This window comes from Rhododendron vialii, chromosome 5a (assembly GCF_030253575.1).
Source record: "Rhododendron vialii isolate Sample 1 chromosome 5a, ASM3025357v1".
NCBI lineage: Eukaryota > Viridiplantae > Streptophyta > Magnoliopsida > Ericales > Ericaceae > Rhododendron > Rhododendron vialii.
In genome coordinates, this window is record NC_080561.1 from 36,627,852 (window position 1) to 36,646,555 (window position 18,704).

Below are 18,704 nucleotides of genomic sequence, written 5' to 3' on the forward strand. Positions count from 1 at the left end.
GCTGTAAAGAACCGAATGCTTTACAGCAGCACCGAATTGCACCTGCAAGAGAGAAGCAACCGTGTGAACTTGAAGTAAATAGATCAAAAGAGAAGCGCAGACATGTGATAAGATAGAGGGTTTGTGTCTAAAAACCCTTGAACGTTCATCACTATAGCTGTGCGAAAATCACTATAGCTGTGCGAAAAATTCAAGGTTCCCGGCGGAGAGATCCCGACCGGATTCCCGACGGCGCGCCGAGCCCATTCCGGCCACAAAAATGGAGTGTTTGGATCGGCCACCTACACACGTCAGATGCCGTTGATTTTCGCGTAGGCCCACTCGATTTTTTTTTTAAGAGTTTTTGAACGGCTCGGATCAGTCGTCCGATGGCCGGCACACTGTCGGAAATCCCATCAGAATCCCCGCCGTCAGGAACACCTCTCGTAGCTGTTCAAAGAGTATCTCCATGTATATACAATCAAGGTGAAATTATTCGTCGCCCTAAGGACAACACGTAATTTTGCTAAGGGGTGCTTCTTACCAATCAAAAACAGCCTTAGGAAAAAGGCATTAAATACTGAAATATGCACTAACAAGTACTTTTCTCTCCCCACTCCACTAGACACAGTCTTCTCCCCTTAAATAGCCGGGGAGTCCCCTGGGATGGGATCCGGAATCTCCCCCAAATTGGAAGCAGTACCTACTCAGGGGGGTTGTTAATTCCAATCCTAGGATTGGTGTTGGAAGATTTTTATGCCCTCCCTTTTTACATAGATTGACACAATTACCCTCGCTGCTTAGATTGCTATTACAGTCCAGTAGTAGTGTGGTGTTGCTTCTATTACTGGACCTACTATTTCAGGCGTTGGCCTGCAGGTTCCGGAAAAAAAAATTCCCCCTGTATTTTTTTGTTGGATGGCAACTACAAAAGATAAGTACTAGATAGGAAAAAAGGATATCAAGAGAAAATAGAACAAATATTGTAGTAATGTTTTTATTTTTGTAATAGTTATATAACAGCCACAGGGAAAAATAGAAGAGTTAAATTTTGCTTCATTTTTTTTACTATTTTGCATAAAGGTAAAAATGGAAATAGACATTTTAATCCAATCCTATCTCATGTAAAACAAACATGGTAGATAATACTTCTATCGTTTAATCCGGTGCAAAATAAACATAGGGTATTTAGAGGCCGGTCTCAAAAATTAGGCTCGAACTGAAATCAATCCCGCACAATTATTTGCGTCCTCGAAATAGTCCTGAAATATCATTATTCCAAATATGCCTCAATAAACTTCCTCACACGCACGCATGGCACGGCGCATCTAAATATTAGAAAGTTATCCAATGCTCATAGAGCATTGTCATGTGGTACACCATTAATGTAGGATTGGTTGATGTTAGAAACCTTTTACTTTTATTTATTTATTTGAGCAAGAAGTTAATATGCGGCATGTGACGAATAGTTGGAACAATACTTCAAGATATCTCAAGACCATTGAATAATTTCTTGAATTCATTAGGATTACTTTTTTTTTTTTCCCTCCTGACTTTTACGTCTTACAAATAAAGAGACACGTGTATACAGTTCCATCTATGTAAGTAATACATTCTTCAAATTTTAAATTATAATATCTTTTATTGTAGATATTCAATTTTTTTTTTAAATTACATTTTTAGAATCTTCTCGGCGAGATCTACCTAACAAGATCCATATTGAATATGAAATTATGTAAAGATAAAAAAATGTTATTAATTTGAAGTAAATAATATCATTTAACTATGAGAACTGTCTCTATGAGAAATGTCCATGAGAATTGTTTATCATGTGATGTGAACTGTATCTATGAGAATTGTCTATGAAAACTGTCTTGTCTATGAGAACTAGCTAATACACAGTTCCCATAGAAAATACACAGTTCTCATGGACAATACACAGTTCTCATAGAAAAATACACAGCTCGCGTAGAAAATAATCAATTCTCATAGACAGTTCTCATAGAAAATTGACTATGAGAACTGTCTTGTCTATGAAAACTATCTCTATGAGAAGCGTCTATGAGAACTGTCTATGAAAATTGGCTAATGCACAGTTCTCATAGACAGTTCTCATAGAAAATACACAATTTTCATAGAAAATTGTCTATAAGAATTAAGCTATGTGAATTGAAAAATACGCACTTCTCATAACCTCACTTGTAACACCCCAAAATTGAATTCCATATAATCTCAAGGATATTAAGGTGTTACCACACTCTCATCAAACTTGCTAGAATTAATAGCCCAATACTCGGCCACTCCCACTCTTACCGAGCACCCCTATCCCTTTCAAAAAAATTCCGATTCCTTTCCCAGCCCCTCTTTCACACATGTTCACCTCTCTTATACACGCTTGTGCATGCATTAATTTCAGTGGTGAGGACACCTAGTCCTTTTTATACACTTTGTCCTATTAGTTTTTGTTTCACACTCTTTGACTTTTAGCCCACACACTAATGCAAATCCATGTATGGCTATAACCAAAATGAAAGATTAATATGTGTCCATTCCATGAAATTTATAATTCCATGCAAATTTATAACTTGTGTCCATTCCATGCATTGGTACACCATTAAAACATTGTTCAAATTTCAAGAAGTTATATCTTTTGTTATAGATATTCATTTTTTAAAAAAATTACATTTTTAGAACCTACTCGACGATATCTACTAAACAAAATCTATATTGTATATGAAATTATGTAAGATTAAAAAAATACCATTTGCTGTGAGAACCGTTTCTATGAAAATTGTTTCTTTGAAAATTGACTCTATGAGAATTGACCCTATGAGAATTGTATTTATGAGAATTGTCACCATGAGAAATGCCTTTATGAGAACTGTCTATGAGAATTGTTTTTATAAGAACTGTCTGTGAGACTAGCTATGAGAATTGTCTATGAATGAGAACTGGGCACAATTCTCATAGAAAATACACAATTCACATAATTTCACCACACATTAAACTACACAGTTCTCATAGAAAAATACACAATTCTCATAGAAAATACACACTTCTCATAAAAAAACACAATTCTCATAAAAAATATACAGTTCTCATAGAAAATACACACACGAACAAAATTTGAACAAAAAAATAATAATCAAAATCAAATATAGTTATAAATATTCAAATTTGAGTTATTTTTGTCTTACTTACGAGGTTTCGCCTTCTCTAATTCGACATCTAATTGTTTCTCCTCTCTAATTTACAACTTACATATCTGAATGTTCAATATCTACCAACAAATTGTGAAGTGCAAATGAGAATAGTTTTGTGTTCAGCCGACAACCTCTCTCTGAGGAGCCCATCATCAATCCACACAGTAATCCTATTTTTTGGAGTATTTCCATTTTCTGGTCAATTATTTTATGATTTCCCAAGTAGATCAAAGTTACACATAGTCAAACAGCACCACATACAAGTGAACCGAAAATTCTAGCCATTTACCGACTTCAGATCTTACATACGTTCTTCCATGAATTGAATTCAAACATCAAACTCTGAGAATTACTTAGAAAGCTGTGACCTACTGGTAGAAGGCGTAGAGGAGCAAAGCGATGTCATTGCAGATTTGGAGATCCGCGGAAGCCGACGTAGGAGGCGGCGGCGGTGAACCTCTCAGAGCACCGAAGGCCAGAGTTCGCTCGAGCCATCTCCTTCACTATAAGTCGGCTTCGACGGCGAACTTCTCAGAGTACCTGAGGTCGTAGCTCGCTCAAGCCATCTCCTTCACTACGCAGAATAGAACCGATGGAAGAGAGACCAATCGATAACCAATTGGAGTTGGAGTTGTCCAATAAATTATGCTACTCGAAAAACGTAACCGAAAACAAAAACGGGGAGCGGCCATTGGTGGTGGTGAGAGAGAGAGAGAGAGAGAGAGAGAGAGAGGGAAGTAGAGGGAGTTTTCGATTTCTGGAGATCGCTTTCGGTTGGAACAGGGTAAAAAAGTCGCTACTCAACATATCCGAACCTATCTAGGTTCGAAAATAATATATAGGGTTGGGATCAAAACGAACCTAAAAAAGAGGACAGGCCTCTAATTTTTTTTCTAAATAAACAGACTCATTACCAATCACATCTCCTTACCAATCCCTTCTCCTTACCAATCCCTATCATAATCCCACCTCATTACCAATCCCCTCCAAACAAAACTTGCTATCAAACATGATTTTTATTTTGCACGGCTCGGATCAGCCGTCCGGTGGCCGGAGTAAGTCCGGCGCGCCGTCGGGAATCCCCGCCGTCGGGAACACCTCTCATAGCTGTGCAAAGAGTATTTCCATGTATATACTACAAGCAAGGAATAAAATGACTAAGCTACCCTTAGAAGAAAAGGAAAATTACAAGACAGTATAAAGAGTAAATAGACAAAAAAACACCCTTTTGTTTGAACATTCATCACTGTAGGTTTTCCGTTGTTTCAGTAGCAACACACATTCGAGACCGAAATTCCAGTCTCCATCCATTGCTGTGTGTTTGAATGGTAGGTTGGGACTCTCTGAGCTCGTTCCAGAACACCTTCTTAAAAAATAAGTACTTATTTTATATTTTTAAACTAAAAAATAATTTTTTGATTTTTTTTTACACCGTATAAAAGATCTCATGAAGATCTTTCAAACAAAATCCATATTGCATATTTTTAGATTTCATTAAACTCATTATTTTTTAGCTTGAAATTGCCTTCTTAAAAAATAAGTACTTAAAACTCATTCCGGAACGGGGCCCTCTCTCTCTCTTGTGAGTTGGTGCTCCGGTTCCTTAAAAAATGAACTTTCAGAAAATGAAAATAATTTTAAGCTCAAAAATTATGTGTTTACGCAAATAATTTTCCTACCAATATAGATCTTGTTTGATAGATCTCATTGAGATCTTTCAAACGGTGCAAAAAAAATTTAAAAATTATTTTTCATTTTCATTATATTTGAGATTGAAATTACCTTCTTTTAAAAAAAAAAAGGTTTTAGAAAAAGAAAAAAAAAGCGGAACAGGGCTCACTTATATAACACAATTCCCCTACCAAATGAGAATCACAGTTATAGATGCTTCCAATTCCAAGGCATACTGGATAATTAAAACTGCTAGATACAGTATATTCGATCGCATCCCGTGGTGGAGCTGGATTTTTTTTGGTCAAATTTGGGCATTTGCCAATACTTCATGCAAAAAATACAATCATTGTTTTTTTCTAAATGGGACTTTTAATTGATGTATTTAGAAAAATGACCTGTTTCGAAATTCGGGTTTTCATCTTGCTTAATCAATATAGACATATTCAAAAAAAAAAAAAAATCAATATAGACAATATATAGGAGAAATCCAATCTAATTACTTCCTCCTTCCCAAGTTACTTGTTCCAGTTCTATTCTAACCGAATAAAAAAACTAGTTATATCTTTAAATTGGTAATGAATTTTATATCTAATGTGGATCTTGTTTAATAGATCTCGATTTATTCTATAATACAATGTTTTCAAAATCATCTAAAACATTATAAATTACAATATATAATCAATTGAAAAGTGACACTAACTCCAAAAGTGACAACTAAATTGGGACGGAGGTACTATTATATAATCATAAAGTAAGTTAATTATGTGAGGCTCAAGACCAAGCATCGCCAACCTCTGATTAATATCTGATTTGGGAGTGCCATATGGAAAAGAACTGTGCTACACACACAGCAATTTGTGCACAGATTGTGCACAGATTCTTTGTGGGGCCTACCACGATTCTCACATAAATTATCTAAGCCGTTCATTAAATGTGAAACATTTTTTCAAGGGTCCCTGTATAAAATAAGCTTAATCCAATACCTATAGGTGCTTCATCCAACCATCTAACTTTTCATTTAGATTTCCGGATAATGAAAAATTATATGATTGGATCGAGCACCTATAGGTATCGGATTGAGATTATTTTTTACGGGGACCCTTGAAAAAATGTTTTACATTTAATGAACGGCTCAGATAATTTGTATGGGACCCGTGATGGGCCCCACAATAAAATCTGTGCACAAATTATATGTGTGTAGACTTTCTGTCTGGAAAACCTGTGTTTCAATGGGAATCTTTCAATCTGTGGGTATTTCTATTGATCTGTTTCCTTTTCTTTACCGAAAAAGATCAAAAAAACTATGAGCAGAGACAATTCGCAGAGAACCACGCAGAGACAAATGCGTTTGGCCCCATTTCGGGTTCCAAAAAAATCTAGAAAAATATTCATAAATTTTTGAATATTATTTTATGGGGCCCTGTAAAAAATCAGCTCCAGTGGATATCAGTAAGTATTACTTTTTGATTCGTAAGGGCGAACTGAGCAGTTTTGCCCCTACGAATCAAAAAATAATACTTACCGATATCCACTGGAGCTGATTTTTTACAGGGCTCCATAAAATAATATTCAAAAATTTATGAATATTTTTCTAGATTTTTTTGGGATCCGAAATACGGCCAAACGCGTTTGTCTCTGCGTGATTCTCTGCGAATTGTCTCTGCTGTTAGCAGAGCTCGAAAAAGATATCCACACAGATTTCAGATATGTGCAAACATGCACAGACTTCTTTTAGGCCAATTTTGGATTCCTAAAAAATGATCGGAGCCACTCATTTTGTTTAAAATACTTTGTTTATGGTCCCTACCGAAAATCAACTAAATAGAATATCGGTAAGGGTGTATACGAAACATCCAATTTTGTCCAAGAATTTAGACTTGAATTATGGGACAAAGTTGCATGTTTCTTAGACACTCTTACCGAAATCCTAGTAAGCTGATTTTTGGTAGGGATCATATACAAAGTATTTTAAACAAAATGAGTGGCTCCGATTATTTTTTGAAATCCGAAACGGATCTAAAAAAAGTCTATGCACGCTGGCACAGATTGTGAAATCTGTGCAGATTGCACCTTTTAGAATAATGCTATAAGGACCGATTGAATCTACCGACGGTATACCGATGTGAGTTGGCACGGAGGGACCCACGCAGTCCCATTCTCTCCTACTCCTCTCTTTGCAAACAAAAGCGGCAAATTGCTATTTCCCCCCCTCCCCCCCCCCCCCCCCACCCCCACCCCGACACCCACCCCCCGACCCCACAGCCCAATTTCCCTTATTACCCTCGGTCCCCCTCCCTTTCCCCTGTTACCCCCGTCAACCCCACGCCCCGCTTAAACTAATATTTAATTTATAAATCATTTTTTTATCTTTTACGTTTAAAATAATAATTTTTTTTTATTTTCAATTATAACCTCGCATTCAAATTTTCTTCTCATTTTCTTATCTTCATTTATAACCACTTCTTCAGAATTTTTTCTTCTTACCTTCTTATCTTTAATTATAACTAGATGTGACAATCTCAACCCATATTTTTTAACCCGCCCAAACCCGTCCATTTATAATCCAATCCAATTCGCCCATATTATATAATGGGTTTATATGAGTTCAACTCATATGAACCCATATTTACATGAGTTTAAATGGGTTGACAGTGGGTTCAATATGAGCTATACACTCACTTTCAGTGACTCCTCCAAAAACAAAACCTGGCTAAACCAGAAATTGTCTCTCTCTCCATTTTCGTGAAAACACAAATCATCTCACACCCGAGCCGTTCTACTAGCATTAAAATTAATTCTCTCTATCACACACACACTTCGGGTAGGTTTGAATTAAAAAGTAGGGAGTGATTTTTTTTCATCTTAATTCAAATTATTTTTTTTTGCATTTGGTAGTTTTGCGTCACACTTTTTTGACTTACTGGTTCATCTCCATGAGAGGAACCGAAAAAGTAAAAAAATTTGATCGAAACTCATATTTTTTTTAAAAAGACAAAAATAAGTCAAAAAGACATCTCTTTGACTTATTTTTTTTCTCTTTTTCAAAAAAAATTGGGTTCCGATAAAAAATTATACGGAGTAATTTTTTTGTTACTCTCGTCGAGACGAACCAATAAGTCACAAAAATTTGAAGCAAAACTAACAAATGCAAAAAACTTTGAATAAAGGTGAAAAAAAATCACTCGCTACTTTTTAATTCAAACCTACCCTAAGTGTGTGTAATAGAGAAAATTGATTTTAATGCTAGTAGAACGACTCGGGAGAAAATCACTCCCTACTTATCTTTTTTAGTTTGGGAGAAAATACTTTGTTTTGCTTGTCTATAATTGTTCTGGCATTATCAATTTCCTATTTGCAAATCTTTCATGTTTGTTAAACTGTCTTCTTTGCTTTATTTTGTGATTTTTCAAAAAAATTTGAGTTCCAATCATAATTTTAAAATTTTCAATTTCTCTTAGCAAGACGAACTAATAATACTTTTTCATTTAAGCGAACACTTCTAATATGAAGGGATCCAAACGAAATGTTTTTTTATCTTCTTTCACGAAAGTGGGTTTAATTAATCTTGTTTAATGAACATGATAGGATTAGAAGATGGAAACCCAATTTTTTGTTTGAAGTATTAGATGAATGTTTATGTTAATATGATTTTTTTGAATAGATATTGTAGAGACCCGTATTAAAAACCTTTTTATTTTTAATGTTGGGGATATTAGAGGACCCTTTTTAAAAGAATTGATTATTATGGTGGATAATGAATTGAGAATTGATGTGCAAGAAGTTGAAAATTCGGTGCAATTGTGAAATATGTGAATGTATGGCATGTGATAGATGTATGTGTGGGTGTAGGAGATAATCTTCTCCTCAATTATAATTCTCCCTTCTCTCACAGTAAACACAACACACCCGCACAACACACACCCACGCCACTCTCTCATCTCTCCCACGGCTTCTCTCTCTCTCTCTCTCATCAAATTTCTTCTCCAAATCTCAAATTAACCAAGGGATCTTGGAGTATTCTTCTCCTAGAGTCGAGTTCTAGCCTTTGATCGCGTTGAAAAGCTCGGAGGAGGTGTTTTCGGGAGAGATTTTGCCTGGAGATTCTTGGGGTTTTAATTTCAACCTTCGAGGTAGGGATCTCCGCCTTCTTTACATGTTTAAGTGTTGGTTTAATGTACGAGAATCAAGTTTGATCATTTATTTTGAGTCTTGAACAAATCTGGTATATATTGAAAATTTCGTGGGTTTTGGAAATCTGTCTTTTGGGAGCCCTTCTGCTAGGAACCAATTTTTGGTGTCTTCATAACAGTTAAAGTACGTTTCAATACGAAGATTTCGGTGCCAAGATCATGAAAAACGGATAATCACACAATTAGTTATGAATTTTTGAATACCGGCTGTTTCCTGGATGTGCGAATCTGTGCGTGGCTGTCTTCTTTTAATTTTCTGGGCATGATGAACAATTTGGTGGCTTTGGGTCTTTTACAGGAGCTACGTATTTAAGTTGAGAAGGGATTGGCGTTGGAATCAAGTGATTCGGTTAAGTATACAATTTTTGGTGAATTTCTGAAGTAGGGTTGGTCGACTAGGGCGAAAATGGTTGCGAATCTGTATTTCTTTTGATTGTTGGGTTAATCTCCTCTTGTTTCTGAACCTGGGATTTTTACTGAGTGTAGGGCTTGTAGTGGTGCGACTTTTGGCGTTGGTTTCAATATTTTTGGGTTTAAGTTGGAAGAGTTATGATTTTTCAATCAATATTACTTATTCCCGCGTAGAATCTGACAGCACCGGTGGACTTTGGTAAAATGGCCATAACTCCTAGCTCGGGACTTGAAATGACGCACCGTCTGTTTTGTTAGAAACTAGACACATAGGGCTTTCCAACGATACATCCCATGCATCATGGGTATGTCCGAGCGATAACAGATTTGCATCCAAAGTTGACCTAAATTCTGCCTTTGCACCAGTTTTTACTGTTATGTTGAAGCTATAATCGCAAGGCCGTAGTTAGGTTACCCGAACTCTGTTTTTGATGTATGACCTATGGATTCAAAGAAGAAGAAGTCTACCTTTCAATGGTTTAAGTGTCGCCCTGGAATTCATGTTGTTTAATTGGATATGGTTAAATGTAAATGATTAATTTCGCCAATTTGATATGTGGGGATAGGATGAGTTGATCTAGGTGACTAAGTGTTGGTTAAAGAGAACTAGTAAGTATAAAAGTTGACGTTATCATTTGAGATATGATGATGTGGTAGGATATATATGGATTTCAGGGAAAGGTGTGGGAATAAAATGGAATATGAGTAGTGAAATGAATGGTCTGCTTAGGTTTGATTGTTTGGACTTACTTCCATGAGATTGAGATCTTATAGGATTGATTGACACGTTGGGATACGTATTGACTAATGATTAGTTTGTTAATGAAATAGAAAATGAAAAGTGTAACAGTTGCTATGTGGATAAGTATACTGAAACAAGAATACGTGAGAACTTGTGGTGTATAAGGGATTGGCGTATTGATATGCGAGAAAATGACTTGACTTTGATGTTAATTGATACTTACAGAAAAATGAACAGTTTTTCCTCTTTATGTGTTGTATCTATGGGTTGGTTTAGTTTGCGTCTTTTGCTATGTGTTGAAAGTAGAGAAATGTTGGATAATGATATTGCTTGCTCAACGAGAATATGTGACACTATATTAGTGGCATGGTGGATAATTGAATGGTAATAAGAAAGCCACGGATCCACCATAAGGTGAGATGCCGGAATGAAAGTCACGGATCCACCATAAGGTGAGATACCGGAATGAAAGCCACGGATCTACCGAAAGGTGTGATGCCAGAATGAATATGGGACGCACGGGGTCCCTAATGTCTGGAAGTGCACAATGAAAGCCACGGATCCACTAAAAGGTGAGATGCCGGAATAAATATGGGACGCACGGGGTTCCTAATGCCCGGAAGTGCACAAGAAAGCCACGGATCTACCGAAAGGTGTGATGCCGGAATGAACATAGGACGCACGGGGCCCTTAATGCCCGGAAATAAAATCGAAACGCGTGACATGGTGAAAACGGAGAATCTTGTTATTATTTATTATCATACTAAGATTGAAAATGTCAGTTTGAGTTGTTAACTTGGATCGTCTAATGTGTTAATACATGTTTTCTTTTATTTTTCCCTTTAGACCTCCAAATCATTGTGGCTTGTTCTCCTGATGTGTGATGGGCATCTTGTTCTGTGTGAATGTATAATTGGTACCTCGTGGTGTGATGCATTGTGAGAGTTTCATATATGGTATTTGCTTGTCAGACTTATAAGGGAAATCTTAATGTGGAGGAGTTTTGCTAGATGTTGAGATTTGAAATTTGATTTGGGATTGACGGGAGAGTTTCCTTCTTGTTGAGGTGCGATATTGTTCGACTTGTCATTGCCTACCTTATGTTTTAGCTCTACATGCCTAGTGTGTATATTTTTTGTGAGAGATTGGTTAGTTGTATGAGAAAAGAAAGTAAAACATTTTGTTAAAGAACTCAGATTAATCTTTAGGTCATTGAAATGGAAATGAAAAAGCAGGGATTGGGTTGGGTAATGCCGTAGCGGTAAGCTGATTTTTTTAAGAATATTGGTGTGTGTGGTTGAGAGTGATGGTGTTTGAGAAATGGAGTTAAATATTTTTCAGCGTGAGTATGATATTTTGAGCTTCACTTTTGACAAAGCACGTATGCTTTTTGGAAAATGTTTTCCCTTGTGATCTGTCTTCACTTCTGCATGTAATTTAGGTATGGATATCTCTACGAGCTAGTGTAGATCACCCTATTCTTTCAGGTACTCGCCATGGCACTTAGCTTGGATTGCATGGAGTGCACATTGAGACGTCTCTTGGGAGCTTCATTGGAATTATTAAGGAGTTGGTTTATCATCTAATCTAATTCATGTTGTGTACTTCACCTGCAATTGAATGTAATATCTTTTGGTTTGAACATATGTAAAGCTATGTATAAACTCATCTCTTTGATTATTGTGAAGTCCTTTTTAATGGAAGACGTTTTGGAGACTTTACGTAAAAAAAAAAAAAATTAGAAAGAAGAAGAAGAGACTTTGATTCTTTATTTGGATTGGCATTACAGTTAAGGGTAAATATAGTTTGAGAGGAAGACTTTTGTTATGAAAAATATATTATTATTTTAGCTGAAAATCGAGAGCATGACAGATATTGGGTTTGCAAATCTTCTTTTTATCTAACATGAGTTTGAACATAATGCTCATGAGACGGAAATAATATGTCAAAAGTTGTAGAATCAAAATAAGTGCCCATTGAAAGACCTAAGAGTCAAAAATTCATTATGATCATTTAAAATAAAATGACTAGAAAATATAATCTTTGCACCGGTTTAAACATATTGAAAATTAAAATACTTAATTTTTTAATTAAATTTTTAATATATAAACTATGTAAAAAAAATAAGTGTTTCAATTTTTAATCCGTTTGAATCGGTACGAAAATATTATTTTTTTGATCATTTTATTCTACATGTTTGTAATGAATTTTTTATTCGAATGTCTTTCAACGAGCACCTTAAGACTATTTATTTAGTTTTAGGACTTTCTTAGGATGCTCGTTGAAGGGCTTTAGAGCCAAAAATTTATTATGACCATTAAAGATAAAATGATAAAAAAATTAGATCTTTGTATCAATTCAACCGGATTGTAAATCGAAATATTTAAATAATATTTAATAAATAAAAGAGAAAAAAAATATAAATATTATTAAATAAATAAAAGAGAAAATGGGATTGGATAGGCTGGGGGTATATTTGAAAGAGGAAGGGTGGGGTCGGGAGGGGTGTGTGTGTGTGTCAGGACCGGGGGGGGGGGGGGGGGGGGGGGGGGGGGGAAGGACCCCTCAAATTGGCAGGCAGAACTTGGGAAAATTTCAAAACTTTTGACACGGAAATTCGGCTCCACAAATTCATTTTGATCCCGAAACATCTCTACTCTTCTAAAATTGTGAGTCCAGCTACTGGTACAAAAAAATTGGTACAGATTTTATACATAATTTTTTGTGGAACCCATTACGGGTTTCATACAAATGATCCAAGTCGATCGTTAAATGTAAAATAGTTTTTCAAGGGCTTCTGCAAAAATTCAGTTCAATCTGCTACTTATAAGTGTTCAATCCAATCATCTAATTTTTCATTTAGATTTCAAGATATGAAAAAGTTAGATGATTAGATCGAATAGTTATAAGTAGCAGATTGAGCTGAATTTTTACAGAAGCCCTTGAAAAACTATTTTACATTTAATAATCGGCTTGGATCATTTGTGTGGGACCCGTAATGGGCCCCACAAAAAATTATGTACAAAATCTGTACCAATTTTTTTGTACCCATAGACTTTCTGCTTCTAAAATCTCTCTCTCTCTCGAAATATACATTTTTTCTCCAAATTGAATTTGAATCTGCAGCTTCCTCTTCTTCACCACCATACCACGCCCACCACCATCGCCACCTTCTCTGAACTTACGTACGCTGGTTTGACGCAACCATCACCGCGGCTCCTTCGTCGCAGCCAGAGTCTCGCACGACCACGACGTCCTCCCCGTCGCACCGGCACCGATCCGATGCAACCATCACCGCCGTCACACCGTCCCGCCTTCCTCTTGCCGTCCCACCGTAAGTGCTGTCCCTTTTGGTAAAATTTTGTTCTGATTTTTTAAAAAATCCCCAAATAATACTCCCTCCGTCCCTTTTTAAGTGTCCTGCTTCGTAACTCCAACTTACAGTATTAAAAAGACATCATCATTATACCTTTCACATCAATTTTTTCCTCCACTTTTTCTACTTACCCATCATCATTACACTTTTACTCACTTACTTTTTAAAATGAAATTTACTTTTAGGGACAAAATAGACAATACACCAATTTTTACCAACTAACTTTACAAAATGGACACTTATTAAGGGACAGCCCAAAATAGAATACTGGACACAAAATAAGGGACGGAAGAAGTAGTATATTAGGGCTTGTGAAGGTAAAAGGGAGATTTACAGTGCACTCCTATATTCCAAATTTAACCCCAAATGTTTCTCAAGTTTTGATTTTTGGTGAGATCTCAACTTAAAAGCAAGTTTTGAAAATTCGTTTGAAGTTCATGGAATTTTTTTTTTCTTTGAGAAATTCTCTACTTAGTTGAGGAAGTCATGATAATGATGTGGGAATAATAGTATTCAATTCTTCTACCAAGAATACAAAGTAAGGACTCGTCTACTGAAAACCACCATAATGGGCGTGTTTGATTGCAAATTCCATTTTGGAGGGATTCGTAATGAGGTAGGATTAGGATTGGGATTAAGAATGAGGTGAAATTATTAATGAGTGGATGAATCATTTATTCATGTTTGTTTTGCACAAGATTAGGATTGAAATTGGAATTGAGAATGAGATGAGATTGTAAATAATATGTTTGTCAATGTTCTAAATGGCGCTTGGCGCTAGTAGGGCGGAGACCCACCTCCAAGCGCCAAGCCGCCTAGGCGCCGCCAAGCAATTTGGCGTTTTTTTTTTTTTTTTTTAACAAACCATTATCCAATCAAACTATATTCTATGTATCCATAATACAAGTTCAAAGTTCTACATAACCATAATGCAAAGTTTAATGTACAAACCCAAATGAAATTAAGTAGTAGCAACTAGCAAATAAGTTGAATAAGACAATAAGTAGAAATAAACGAGATCGGAGATCCCTAATGCCAAGTTAAAAGTTTATCTCCTTTCTTTAACTCTTCTCCTCCATACCCTTCCAAAACTTGATCTACATTAGTTTAATACTATACATTTAAGGCCGCCAAAGGCCTCCAAAGACGTCGATGATGCCGCCAAGGTCCGCCAAGACCGCCAAGGCCGCCTAGGCGGCCGCCAAACACCGCCAAACCTTCCTGGGCGCCAAATCGCCAAGACCGCCATGGCCGCCTAGGCGGCCGCCAAGACCGCCAAGGCCGCCTAGGCGGCCGCCAAACACCGCCAAACCTCCCTGGGCGCCAAATCAAACGCCAAGGGGTATTGGCGTGGCGGCAGGGTACCTCCAAGCGCCTAGGCGGCCTCGGCGGCCGCCATTTAGAACAGAGATGTTTGTCTTGGCTAGGATTAAGATTGGGATTGAAATTGAGATAGATTTTTAAACTAGTCTTGCTCAATCCCATGAGGATGAGATTCGTAGTAACACCCCCCGCCTCCCCCCCCAATGGTATTGCTAATACCCCCATTTTTGGAGATTAACAATTCCATGAGATAACTAATCCCCATCCACAAATGCCAATCAAACAAAAAATTAACAATCCTATCACCTTCTCAATCCCAATCCCTCCCTCCAAGAGGGTTATCAAACACGCCCAATAAGTTCAAAAAGGACTATGAGAATCTACATAACCTAATCTATTTGCCCAAAACTGTTTATAATGTGATTGATGCATTGATGAAACACCAACTAATATAAAAACAACATAACGAAACTGTTGGATAATGGTAGACTTAATTATGCGGGCCAATTGTATGTGATGATTGGAAAGACGAGAGTAGTTGAGAGGAAAGAGAGAGGGACCTAAGATGTAACGTTTCGATTTTCGGGCACGTTAATTAAATTATTTTTTTTATTAATTTAATAATTCATAAAACTGATATAATAGAAATGAAATTTTATTAAACAGAGTTTAGCAGTGAAAATCTTAAATACCAAATTCAAACCTACTTAATTGTCTTACAAGCCAACAAAATGAAATAGAGTTTGACAAATGCGATAACACTTATGAAAATTTAAATAAAAGTACGTCAATTTAACAGAGCTTCTAAGGGTATGACCTCCAAGGCTCAACAAACTACCCTTCCTCAGTTGGGAGGTCTTCACCCTGGTACTGTTCATCTTGCCGCGGATTCTGTTCCTTGGTCTCTGGGTTACCTCGCATGAAACGCCAGCTCAACGACACTATAATGAGTTTTGAAGTTCAGTAGATAATCTCAACCCTACTAACCCCTTACTTTACAATTAGCAAATCGACAATATAACAATTCACAGGATGTACAGAATAATAACACATTGTCATTTCCTTCACTATCCATTATCTTACATGAAATCTAAGGATCATCTCCACGAAATCATTTCCTCCCACATCCACCAACTTTGATTGTCCCATAGAATAACTCTCCATGACAACTCAGCATTAGGGGTCGCACTATCTTATTGTCGGGATCCTTTACCGTCTCCCAACTCTATACACTGGGTACTATACCGTATTTAGGGATCCTTTACCGTTTCTCAAAATACTATACCTAAAGTCCTTTACCGTCCTTCACACACACACTGGGTACTGTACCGCATTTAGGATTCTTTACCGTATCCTAAATTTTGTACTCGAAATTCTTTACCGTCCTCCACACACACACTGGGTACTGTACCGCATTTAGGATCCTTTACCGTATCCAAAATCCTGTACTCGGAGTCCTTTACCGTCCTCCACACACTCTGAGTACTTTACCGTACTCGGGGTTCTTTACCGTTCCCTAACCCAACTAAATGTATTTTACCATACCAGAGTCCTTTATTAGCACCCAACATCCTAAATAAATTTTACCATTTTATCCTTTACTTAACCACGTCTATGTGTTCACTACTCGAAATCATCACATGAATTTAAGTCCATTCTAGCACGTACAACATAATACAATCAAGCAACAGCTCAATTCATAACATGATACATTTCAATGAGATAAAAAGTACATACCAATAATATTGTGCGAATAAGTAAACACATAATAATGTAATTATGATTAGGCCGATGCCTTTGGTTCGTTTAAAAATTTATCGGACCGAGGAATTCACTATTGATAAAACAAGAAATTTTGTAACTCTAGAATATCTGGTACTTTAGTTAAGCCTAAGGATCTAAGAGCCCGTTCCAGAAACACAATAAGAACTTATTTTTTGTGTAATAAGAAGGCTTGTTCCAAAAAATAAGAAGGCTGGTACTTATTTTGAAACAATTTATATAGGTACCGATCGGCCGGGGAGGAAAATCGTACCGGCAACCGCGCCGGGCAGTCTCCGGCCACCGGACGGCCGATTCGAGCCGTCCAAAAATTCTATAAAAAAAAAATCGAGGGGGCCAACGTGAGAATCAACCGCATCCGAGGCGTGTAGAGTGCTTGATCCGAGCACCACTTTTCCGTGTAAGGTGTTTGATCATATATACACGGAAAATGGGTGCTCGGATCAAGCACCCTACACACCTCGGATACCATTGATTCTCGTGTTGGCTCCCTCGGTTTTTTTTTTTAGAATTTTTGGACGGCTCGAATCGGCCGTTCGGTGGCCGGAAACGGCCAGGCGCGGCCGCCGGTACGATTTCCCTCCGCCGGCGCCCATTATCGTAGCAACAGACTTATTTTTTGTATAAGACAACTCCAAGCTCAAAAATCATGTATTTACGCAAATAATTTTCCGACCACTATGGATCTTGTTTGATAGATCTCATTGAGATCTTTAATACGGTGCAAAAAAAATTGAATTTTTTTTTTCATTTACATTATTTTTGAGTTTGAAAATATGAAATGAACTTTTTATTTGGAGTTTGTGGAATGACCCTTCTTATTTTTGAATGAGAAGTGGCAAAATAAATACTTATTTTTTAAGAAGGTTTCCGGAACGGAATCTAAGTATTATTTACTCGGATCTAATACTTAACATAATAATTGTTACTGTAGGGGTAGATCTTAGTTCTCGGATTTTCCTAAAGCATTCCATTAGCATATATACAGTTTCTTAAAAATAAAATTTAATGAACTTGTTTAATATATTTTGATAACGATATATGTTTCTTTACTTATAATAATTACTAGAGTAACCATAGTTCAACTTTTTAAGTGATAATCGCTAACAGATTATACTTTTAAATAGTTTTTTTTTTTTTGATTTAAGTGTTCACAAAAATTTAGAATTGATACTATTATTCCCACAACATTATCATGACGCCCCCAACTAAGTAGAGAATTTCTCAAAGAAAAAAAAATCCAAGTATACTGAGACATTCCAACATCAAAATATTTCATGAACTTCAAACGAATTTTCAAAACTTGCTTTTAAAAATCAAAACTTGAGAAACATTTGGAGTTAAATTTGGAATATAGGAGTGCACTGTAAATCTCCCTTTTACCTTCACAAGCCCTAATATACTATCAGATTTGGGGATTTTCAAAAAAATCAGGACAAAGTTGGTTGAGGAATTCCTTACCAAAGGGACGACACTGACGGGGAAGAGAAAGATGGGACTGCGATGATGGTTGCATCGAATCAGCGTCGGGGCGTCGAGGGATGGCGTCGTGGTCGTGCCAGACTCTGGCTGCAACAATGGAACAGCAGTGACTGTTGCGTCAAACCGGCATAAGTAAGTTGGGAGAAGGAGGCAATGGTGGTGGACGTCGGTGGTCTAGGTGAAGAAGAGGAAGCGGCAGAATCAACCGAGAGAAGAGATGTATTTTCAGAGGATAGAGAGAGAGAGATTTTACTAGAAGAGTGAGAGACCTTTCGGAATCAAAATGAATTTGTGGGAAAAATTTTCAGTGCCGAGCGGATATCATGTGGTGTCCGCTCGGCCATCCGAGCCGTTTATTTCGTGTTTGAACGGCTCATATTTGGAGAGAGAAAAGGAGAGAGAAAGTGTTGAGATGAAAGGAGAGAGAGGGTTTTAATCCGAACCGTCCAAAAATGTATCGGACGGCTCAGATGCGCCGAGCGGGTGCCACGTAGGCTATACCCGCTCAGCATTGAAAAGTTTCTCGAATTTGTGGGACCAAA

At 36.9% G+C, this 18,704-nt stretch overlaps 2 long non-coding RNA genes across 2 annotated transcripts; both read left to right on the forward strand.

Annotated features, from left to right (window-relative positions):
* Positions 1-8,703: 8,703 nt before the first annotated feature.
* LOC131327094 (uncharacterized) lies at positions 8,704-11,902 on the forward strand. The gene is made up of 2 exons (XR_009200176.1): positions 8,704-8,986; positions 11,687-11,902. It is a non-coding gene; the product is annotated as an uncharacterized LOC131327094 (long non-coding RNA).
* A 2,519-nt stretch (positions 11,903-14,421) lies between these two features.
* LOC131326992 (uncharacterized) lies at positions 14,422-14,954 on the forward strand. The gene is made up of 2 exons (XR_009200144.1): positions 14,422-14,741; positions 14,856-14,954. It is a non-coding gene; the product is annotated as an uncharacterized LOC131326992 (long non-coding RNA).
* Positions 14,955-18,704: the final 3,750 nt, after the last annotated feature.